The 8,379-nt window shown below is 35.9% G+C and overlaps 1 long non-coding RNA gene across 1 annotated transcript in view; it reads left to right on the top strand.

Moving 5' to 3' along the window:
* Positions 1–8,379, top strand: part of LOC311436035 — a 109,273-nt gene that overhangs the window by 79,696 nt on the left and 21,198 nt on the right. Inside the window, exons 2-3 of the long non-coding RNA XR_014692565.1 lie at positions 3,781–3,858; positions 5,627–5,755. This is a non-coding gene — a long non-coding RNA (uncharacterized lncRNA). The remainder of the gene's footprint in view (positions 1–3,780; positions 3,859–5,626; positions 5,756–8,379) is intronic.

The raw sequence follows: 8,379 nt of genomic DNA, 5'->3' as shown, positions 1-8,379 counted from the left end.
TGTGGTCTGCAACTATTGTGAAGCCATATGACAGCCAAATAATACGAAAGCTAAATACATATGTATATACTTTATTTTCACTTTGCTACAAAAGAGGCCTTGTTTGCACCTTGAAACAGCCTTATGACTCCAAGGGGGGATTTAGTCAATCTATAAACTATGCTAAATCATTTCCCAAAGAAGCTACGTGAAATGGTAATTGTAAATAAATCAAACTTTGAGGACATGCTAGCACTGGACACTTTCCTGAAATAGAAGTAGGACATCAATTTGCAACATCTAATCATGAGTTTGGTTAAAATTTACAATCATTTTATTGTTATAGCTGTTTGTTTTTTTTTTATTCTCCCTTCCTTTGCTGTCTCTCTTCAGTCCTCCATTAATAGCTCTGACAAATAGAAGGCAGATGTGGCAAATCTTTGTGTTGCTCACAGGATCTTTTGTCAGGAGTCAGGAAATTTCATATCCCTTATGTGGTTCTCCTTAAATATGGGTGGGTTCAGCCATACCTACATTAACAAGTAGTTTGGTACAAGAAGAACAGATTAATACACTGAAACGATTGTTGCTGAGGCCCTCTGTGTATACCTGGTTTGTGAGTTTGAGGGTTTAGCTTTGTCCTCCAGAAAACGTTTCCCTACCCCTTGTGGTCTGAAACTTTCCAAAGGACAAGCTGTTGGTTTTGTACCCTTATATCCTAGCTGTGCTGGGAATGTGCTTCCAGAGCAGGGCTTCCAGTTTGACTTAATCAGAAGGGAATATAGTTCAAGCTCACCAAAAGTGCTGTAAGACTGAACCAAAGTATGCAAGTGTGGACAGTAAGGGGATTTACCTGCAAACCATGGTATTGCTGCAAGCGTACTACAGAGGCAGGGTTGCACCCCTTCCTCCCAGGAGAAAAAAGAAGCCTGATAATATCTGTAATTCTTTTTCTCTGCAAAGATCACACAGCTTCCTTTTGGTAGAGGAGTGGTTGAGAAGAACTTTTGGCAGTACTAGATTTGTAATTTCATTTAGCTATTCATATGATCTCTCAACTAAAGGCCTGCTTAAACTTAGAATAATATTTTATTTGCATTTTTATACAAATCTAATTCTGTTTGCTAGAGTTCCCTGAGTAGGAATGATCATGGCTTATTTGCAGATTTATTAGTAGTCAAAGCAGATTTTGAGATGGTGAATCATGACATTCATTCAATATTGATGCCTTCTGAAAGGTATAAAAGTAAGTGAAACTCTAGTGGGCATTTAAATTCTTCACTTTTTTTTTTTTTTTTTCTCTCTCTGTATAGCTTTTAAATCCTCTCTTTTCCCTCTGAACTAATGTTGAATCTTCATTTTAGAAAAACATTGTTAATCAACAGTCCTGGCTTTAAGCTCTTTATCCAGAAACCATTTTCTCCATTTTCAGAGTTCTTTGTTTATTGGAATTAAGCTTAACCAAAGCTAGTGATTTTAAGGTGAGAGTTAAAAATAAATAAATAAATAATCAGGATCTACTGGGCACATTATAATCTTTTTTTTTTTTTTCTTTTTTTTTTTTTTTTCCACAGAACCTTGTATTCTTGTTGAATTTCACCATAACTCAAATTAAGTTTTGTCATCACTTTATCTGTGGGAGTGTGAGAACACAAATGAATGCCAAGAAAAGGTGGCACTGGCTGGTTCTTGTGGCTTCTAGATCTGATGTCATGAGGGCCGACAAAAAAAAAAAAAAGTTTTTTCCTTTAAGAAGTGCAACTTTTTCTCTAGTATGCATTGTAATTAAGACCAGTAGGCCCTTACAAATATTATAAATGGAACCTTTGGGGTTTAGCTGTGTTATTTGTATGAGGTATTTGTGAGTATTTTTGTCTAATAACTACTGAAGTTGTCTAATCAATCAGTTTAATTGGCACTGTTTACACTCAAAGGAAAATTCTTCCCTGTATCCCTCCAGGAACAGGAAGTGCTTTTGTTTTCCTTTTTTTTTTTTTTTTTTTTTTTTTTTTTCTTTTTCTTTGCTCAGATGTCCTCTTTCCTCCGTTCTTCCTTCTCCTCCTTATCTCAAGTGATCTCTATTGTACCATGGCTTAGGCAAGACAATGGCGATGGATAAGGACTGGTATTTTCATCTGAAGACCCTCAGTTCAGTCTTTTCCACTGCCTTTCATGGGGGCAGGTTTAGATCTAGATAAGATTCAGACTGCCTTGTGGGCCACATGCGTGTTCCAGTGTAGGGGTTTGCCTCTTGTTAGATGTGCCTGGTCAGCTGTTCTCCAGGCCTGCACTGCTAGCTGGATTAAATATTCCCTCTGCCCCTTTATTTGAAGTGTTAGTTTAAGGATGGATTATAGCAGTGTGAGTGGCACAGTTGACTTAACTCACTGCATTATAAGGCTGTGGATGAACAACTATGCACAGGAATGTGAAAGAGCTCATACTTGTATTTTTCTTCATATAACAGACTGAGGAAAGTTTGTTTCTTCTATTTCTTTGTTTCAAATATACTCAGTCTGTAAGAGTTATAATTCATCTCCTACTCTTGCATTTTACAAGCTATTGTTTGTAGTAGTTGGATAATAGAATGAAAATAAAGTACTTTCTACAGACTGTATTGTGTATAACAAATGATGTATTCTTCATCTATAGATGGAAAATATCTGAATCTCTTAATCTCTCAATTAAGAACGAGCAGGTGTTTATAAAGAATATATTAAAAAGCTTTTTGCTAGTATGGTTGAATCACATATCTCTTTTGAAGGAAGAGTTTAGATGAAAATATCATTAGGTATTCAGATTTTTTTTTTCAGATAAAGTTTCTTTTAGAGCTAGACGACTTGCAACCCAAGGCATCAGTACTGCTGTGAGCTCCACCTAAGTTCCACTTGTACTGAGTTTAAGAAGCAGACACTGCTGAAACATAATACAAGTGAAATATAAAAATGAATTAAAGGTGACTGTGAAGTATATAGAGAGGTGGACTGCATCAAGGAGATCATATTGCCATTCATACGTGTCCAGAGATGTAACTATCAAATACAGTTAACTTTCATCTCTCACTGGTTTCTTTTCCATCTTATTTTTTTCTTAGCCAAGGCAACAGATGTTTCTCCTGGGAAATAGTATAATGGGTAAAGAATGGTTTGGGAAATAGATTTGGAAGAGCATGTTGCATGTTTGGGAGAGAATGGAAAAATAAAATTTCAGATGGTTAAGTGCTTATTCTACTTGTATTTTTCCAACTGTGAATCATTTAGCATCTCAATCTTGATCTGACAGTCCTTTTTGTGCAACTTCAGTGGCACTTCTGGGTGTGAAAAGAATATATGGGTGACTGTTACTAAGTTATGGAAAACAGATGACTAAAACTTCATGATTTTTGTTCTTTATGGGTTTTGAATAGTGTTGTCTCTTATATTTTCTTTGTGATATTTAGAAGCACAACTTTTTTTTTCCCCTTCATTTCTTGCCTTAAAGTATACCTTTATCTGTGTTGTCTGATCTGATTTAAAGTGCAGACAAACTGGGTCATGGGGAAGGTGATTCTTTGTCTTGGTATCTTTGTCACTGAAACAACTTCAGTTAGATATGAACAAGACCTTTCAGACAGCCAATTCGTGTTTACTATCTATCTTTTTTTGTTTGTTTTGTTTTTGTTTTGTATCAGAAATCACACTATTTAGAGTGGCGTGTCTCATTTCAGTGTGTAAATTGATGACTAAGTTGTGTTGATGAATGTTTATTTTGTCTATGAAAAGATCTGACAATGAGATATTCTTGTTGACTGCTTGTTCACAGCATAATGAAAAGTTCGGTGGTTTCCTCCAAATAGTATGTATTGGCAGAACAATCTGAGACGTGGATTTCACACAGCATGTGGGTATAAACTGCCTTGTTTTCTCATTTTAGAGTGTAGAAGATACTTTTTGGTATTTTCATTGCATATATTTGACAATGTAAATTGCTTTTAAGACTGTCATGCCTTTATAACATGCTGATGTTACCTTAATAGTAGCTGCATTATTTTTTCCACAGAAGCATTTAGCTTACTGGCATTTGTTTTTACTGCTGACATTTTTTTCGGCATCTAATATGTTGCTACGCAATTTCACTAGAAAAATGTTATGTTAAGCTGACTGAAATGTCATTCTGTCTTTATTTCCCTACAGGTTTTATGGGCTTAAATAAGCACCTGAATAAGCTTTTGAAATGTGTCAGATAATGTAATTTCACAAAGTTATTACATGCTTGTTTCAGTTGGCACTTCATGCAGTAAAGTGTTTGTATGGCTGTTTGCCTTTCTGAAGCATTTTAAAAACAGTTCTTAGCTAGAACATAAACGTATTTGTAAGAGGTATAATTATTAAGTTACTTTTACCAACTGATTTTGGACCAGAGATGTGTTAGCTCTGGAGTATTTTTCTGATACTGGTTTATGTTTTAGTGATTTACTGTATGAAAAAATTAATGGTGGAAATACTTCATATTTACCCAGTTCTGCAGACAAATGCCCTTCTCATCGGATATCTTATTAATAGTTCTTAAGAAAGCCAATTTTTTGTTTGCCAGGTTTCATTTTTTCCCCTCTCCATCAGCTATTTCTAGAAAAACCTGTTTCCAACCTAAAGAGTACTAGTCACATTTAAATGACATATGCATGGTGATTTTTAATCTAAAACACATCACAGCGGCCAAACCTTATCCTTATAATATTTCCATTCCTTGATGTCAGTTTTTTTTTTTTTTTTTTTTTTTTTTTTTAATGCATTAGAGGATGCTTAATAAAGCTGCTAGATACACTAGCTGAAAATGGGAGAAAAAATCCTACTTTTCCTTACCTAGACTGTTACCAAATAATGTATTTTGAACATGAATTTAAGACTTTGTACAGAGAGATGAAACTGTGGAAATGGGTTGTTTGGGAACTGAATTTTTAAACTTCACTGGATGCAATTCAATCAGGGGAGGGGAAAAAAAAAAAAAGGTAATAGATGAAGTAAGACAATCAAAATTGCAGTACAGATGACTACCCATGTCTGCTGTGAAGAAAGGCTGTGTTTTTCCACATATCTGTGCATTTACCTATGACAGTGTATCTTAATGAAAAGATTACTCATACTGTCAGTTTCATTTCTGTCCATAAAAAATGAACATGCGAATCACGAGTGTATCACTGATGAGACAGCAGGAGTGAAAACCATAATGTAGTAATGAATCACAGCTAATTTTACCATTAAGTATTCCTCTCCTTGTTGGGAGTTATGCTACAATGGGTATGAGTACTTAACCAAGAGAGGGAAGTTCTTATCTTCCTAGTACAGACATGGATTGCCTATTCAAACCTTGAAACTGCAAGCCTTAAGACAATATCTGTAGTTAAAGGGTACCCAGAATAATAAATCCCATTATAAACATAGGATGATAATTTAGAATAATTTTGCCAAAATAACAATCTGCTCATTAATGTGTCTCAATTTTAAGAAGATTTAAGATTGACAATAGGGAATATTCAGTTCCTGCTTTTTATTATCTGGCCTAGTACATCATTAATTTGCTTTTCTTTGAATGCTACAGATGACTTGCCTTATGTTGTGAAGATGGGGAAAAGCTAGTTTTTGATCATGTGGTCCTCTTTTCTCCGTAGGGGGTTAATTAAGGAAAGGTCCCTCCTTCAGGTTCCTGCTCAGTCAGAAGCTTTCTGCTTTTCTGGTGCTAAAAACTTGTGATGGTGGTCACTTTGTGCACTATAAATCTGGATGATTCTTGGAAAGAGGTGAGATTCTTCTGCTATCCATATTCTTTCATCTTCTGTTAGGACATTGTTTTCAATGGAAACATGCTGAGGGTTGTGTTTGGTGAAGTAGCTCATTCTGTGAGAGTAAAAATATGTTCTTCACTACAGCATGACTTGGAGAGAGCTGAGCTAGGAGAAACTTGGTTCCTTAATTTGTATGTGCTTTGTTATTTACCTTAGTAAATTTCCAGATATCCTAAATTTTGCTTCTCTTCAGTATTCCAATAAAACAGCTGTTACAACCTTTGTGTCAGAAGGCCCCTAACAATCTTTCTGTGGCTCTTCACCATGAGATACTGAAGAGAAATGTGTCTTTCTTCCCATAACAATCCTGATGAAGGGAGGCAATAAACATTCTTCTGTTATTTGGAAGGTCTCGCATTCTGCTGCTTCATGTAAAACAAAAAGGAAATTGTCTCTTCACTGCTTATATTTGTTCCAAGCATTTATCAAGTAGCCTTCTAATTTTTTATTAAAGTTTGTTATAGAGATGTCTGCTAAAAGATTCTCAGCACTTAAGAAAAAAACCTCAGTGTATTGAGACACATTTATTTTGTTTTTACTAGAAATTAATGAAATACAATGCGTTATGTTTGAATAGATTTAAGTTTTAAAGTACAAATATACATTTTTGAAATATGTTTACAGTTATTAGATGAGCCTGGAAGGGCTTCAGGATGGCTGAGGCCTCACAGCATGACTGAAATATAATTGACATTGGTACCAAAAAATGGTAAAACCATGAGTGTTAAAGCTGGAATCCCTGGGTGAGCTCAGGCCTTAATCTCCAAGACAGAGTTTGAGTGCCTGTTCTTGTATCTGTTAACACTGGGTTTCTCCTTCAGACAAACGGTACATTTCAAAAGGTGTTATGTTGAACCAGTGTGAATGACTCATATAGAAGTATGGCCTCTCTTGCATTAAACTAGTGAACTAGACTTCTCTTAGGTACTTTGCCTCTGAATGAGTCCCTCATACTAAAAGTTTTGCAGAATAAAACAAGAGATTAGTCTGAGTTACAGAATAGGTGCTTAAAAACTCTTCCAGAACTGAAACTCATTGGAACTGTGGGAGACTAGTGAGGAGCTTTTAAAGAGCAGACTGGGTTCATTTAAAAAGCAAAGATTAGGGCCTGCACTTAGAACACAAAGACACCCGCATGCACAGCCTCCACACCCCTGATTCATTCTTGTTGGCAAGTATCTCTCAGTTTCAGTAGAGACTAAAATACAAGTAGGAAAGGTTCAAGCCTCTGGGCCTCGCTATCCTAGAAGCACCAGAGAAGCGGATAGATTTACTGGCCTTTACACAACAAGAAAGACAGAATGCTTCATTTATGCATAGGCCCAATAGAACTGAATAACTGAAAATGGCACATTTTTCCACTACCTACAACGGGATAAATTTTGGGGCTGGAGACTGGTGCCAAATATTTTTCTGCACTTGATGCATCAGCAGGGATCTGGCTGGTGCCCTTACAAAAACAGAGCACGTGTTTGCACACATTCAACATCCATTCCCCTCTGAGGCACAGTTTCCTCAAACTGCCATTTAGGTTGTGTTTGGCACCTGAGGTGTTTCACAGGAAAATACAACACGTTCTTGATGACATACTAGGGGGAGAATATTGGAGTCAGCATACATGAAGTTTTGATCCTGGGAAATACAGTAGGTAAAATTGTGAACAGGGTTTTACCATAGCTGAGAACCTACACCTACCTCACAGGGTGAGTAATGTGAGGTGTACAGTACCCATAAAAATCAAGCCCCATTGGCCACGAAAACTTCTTACTTTATGCTGTAGTTTTTTTACATTACTTCTGCCATTTTCTTTACTAATGAGATATCTGAAAACAGTTAAAAGCAATAAATTATGCTTTTGTAATTACTTTTTTTTTTTTTTTTCCTCCTGTGGACACAGGGAATTAGCATACATAAAAATCATAAAAATATTCAGATGTTCATGACTTTGAAAATGTTTGTCCTTCCATTTTTCTTTTCTCTCTGTTAGGTCTCTAGTGGCTCAATCCAGTCTTTCTTAACCCTCTCTTCACAGCCTTGTTAAGATCTAATTGTTTTGGCATGTCAACATCTACAGCGTTCCAATATTTTCATCACATTCTTGATTTTAAACATCTATTGTTCCTTTTAATTGGTCATTAGCAGTTTATTAAGCAGAAGGATCTATGTGGTCTTTTGGAACGCTCATCTTTATTTATCATATTTATTTATTTTTGACAATCATTTTAATGTCAAAAACTGCCAGTTTGTGAAATTTTACCCCTGAGTTTCTTGGCTCCAGGGTAAAATTTCTGGTCAAACCCAGAATCTGACATTACTGTCCAATTATGGTATTCAGTAGACACACATTTGAGTTCCCAATCATTGATTTAGGTATGTAAAAGTTGAAATGTAGCTATAGAACAAACTGCAGTAAAAGCATGTAGACTTGTCATTAGGGCTTTCTGTTACATCCTTGAGAGACTGAGAACTTGAGCTTGTGTCTAAGCACTGCTCTGCCTGTGCTATCGGGACTAACTGTCTTTGGTGTTCTGATTAGAGTTAGGGACTATTGCTTTTATGTAACACCCAAGGGAGCTTGC

Source organism: Aythya ferina, assembly GCF_964211825.1.
Source record: "Aythya ferina genome assembly, chromosome: 4".
Lineage (NCBI taxonomy): Eukaryota > Metazoa > Chordata > Aves > Anseriformes > Anatidae > Aythya > Aythya ferina.
This window is presented reverse-complemented; position numbering and strand designations above follow the sequence as displayed.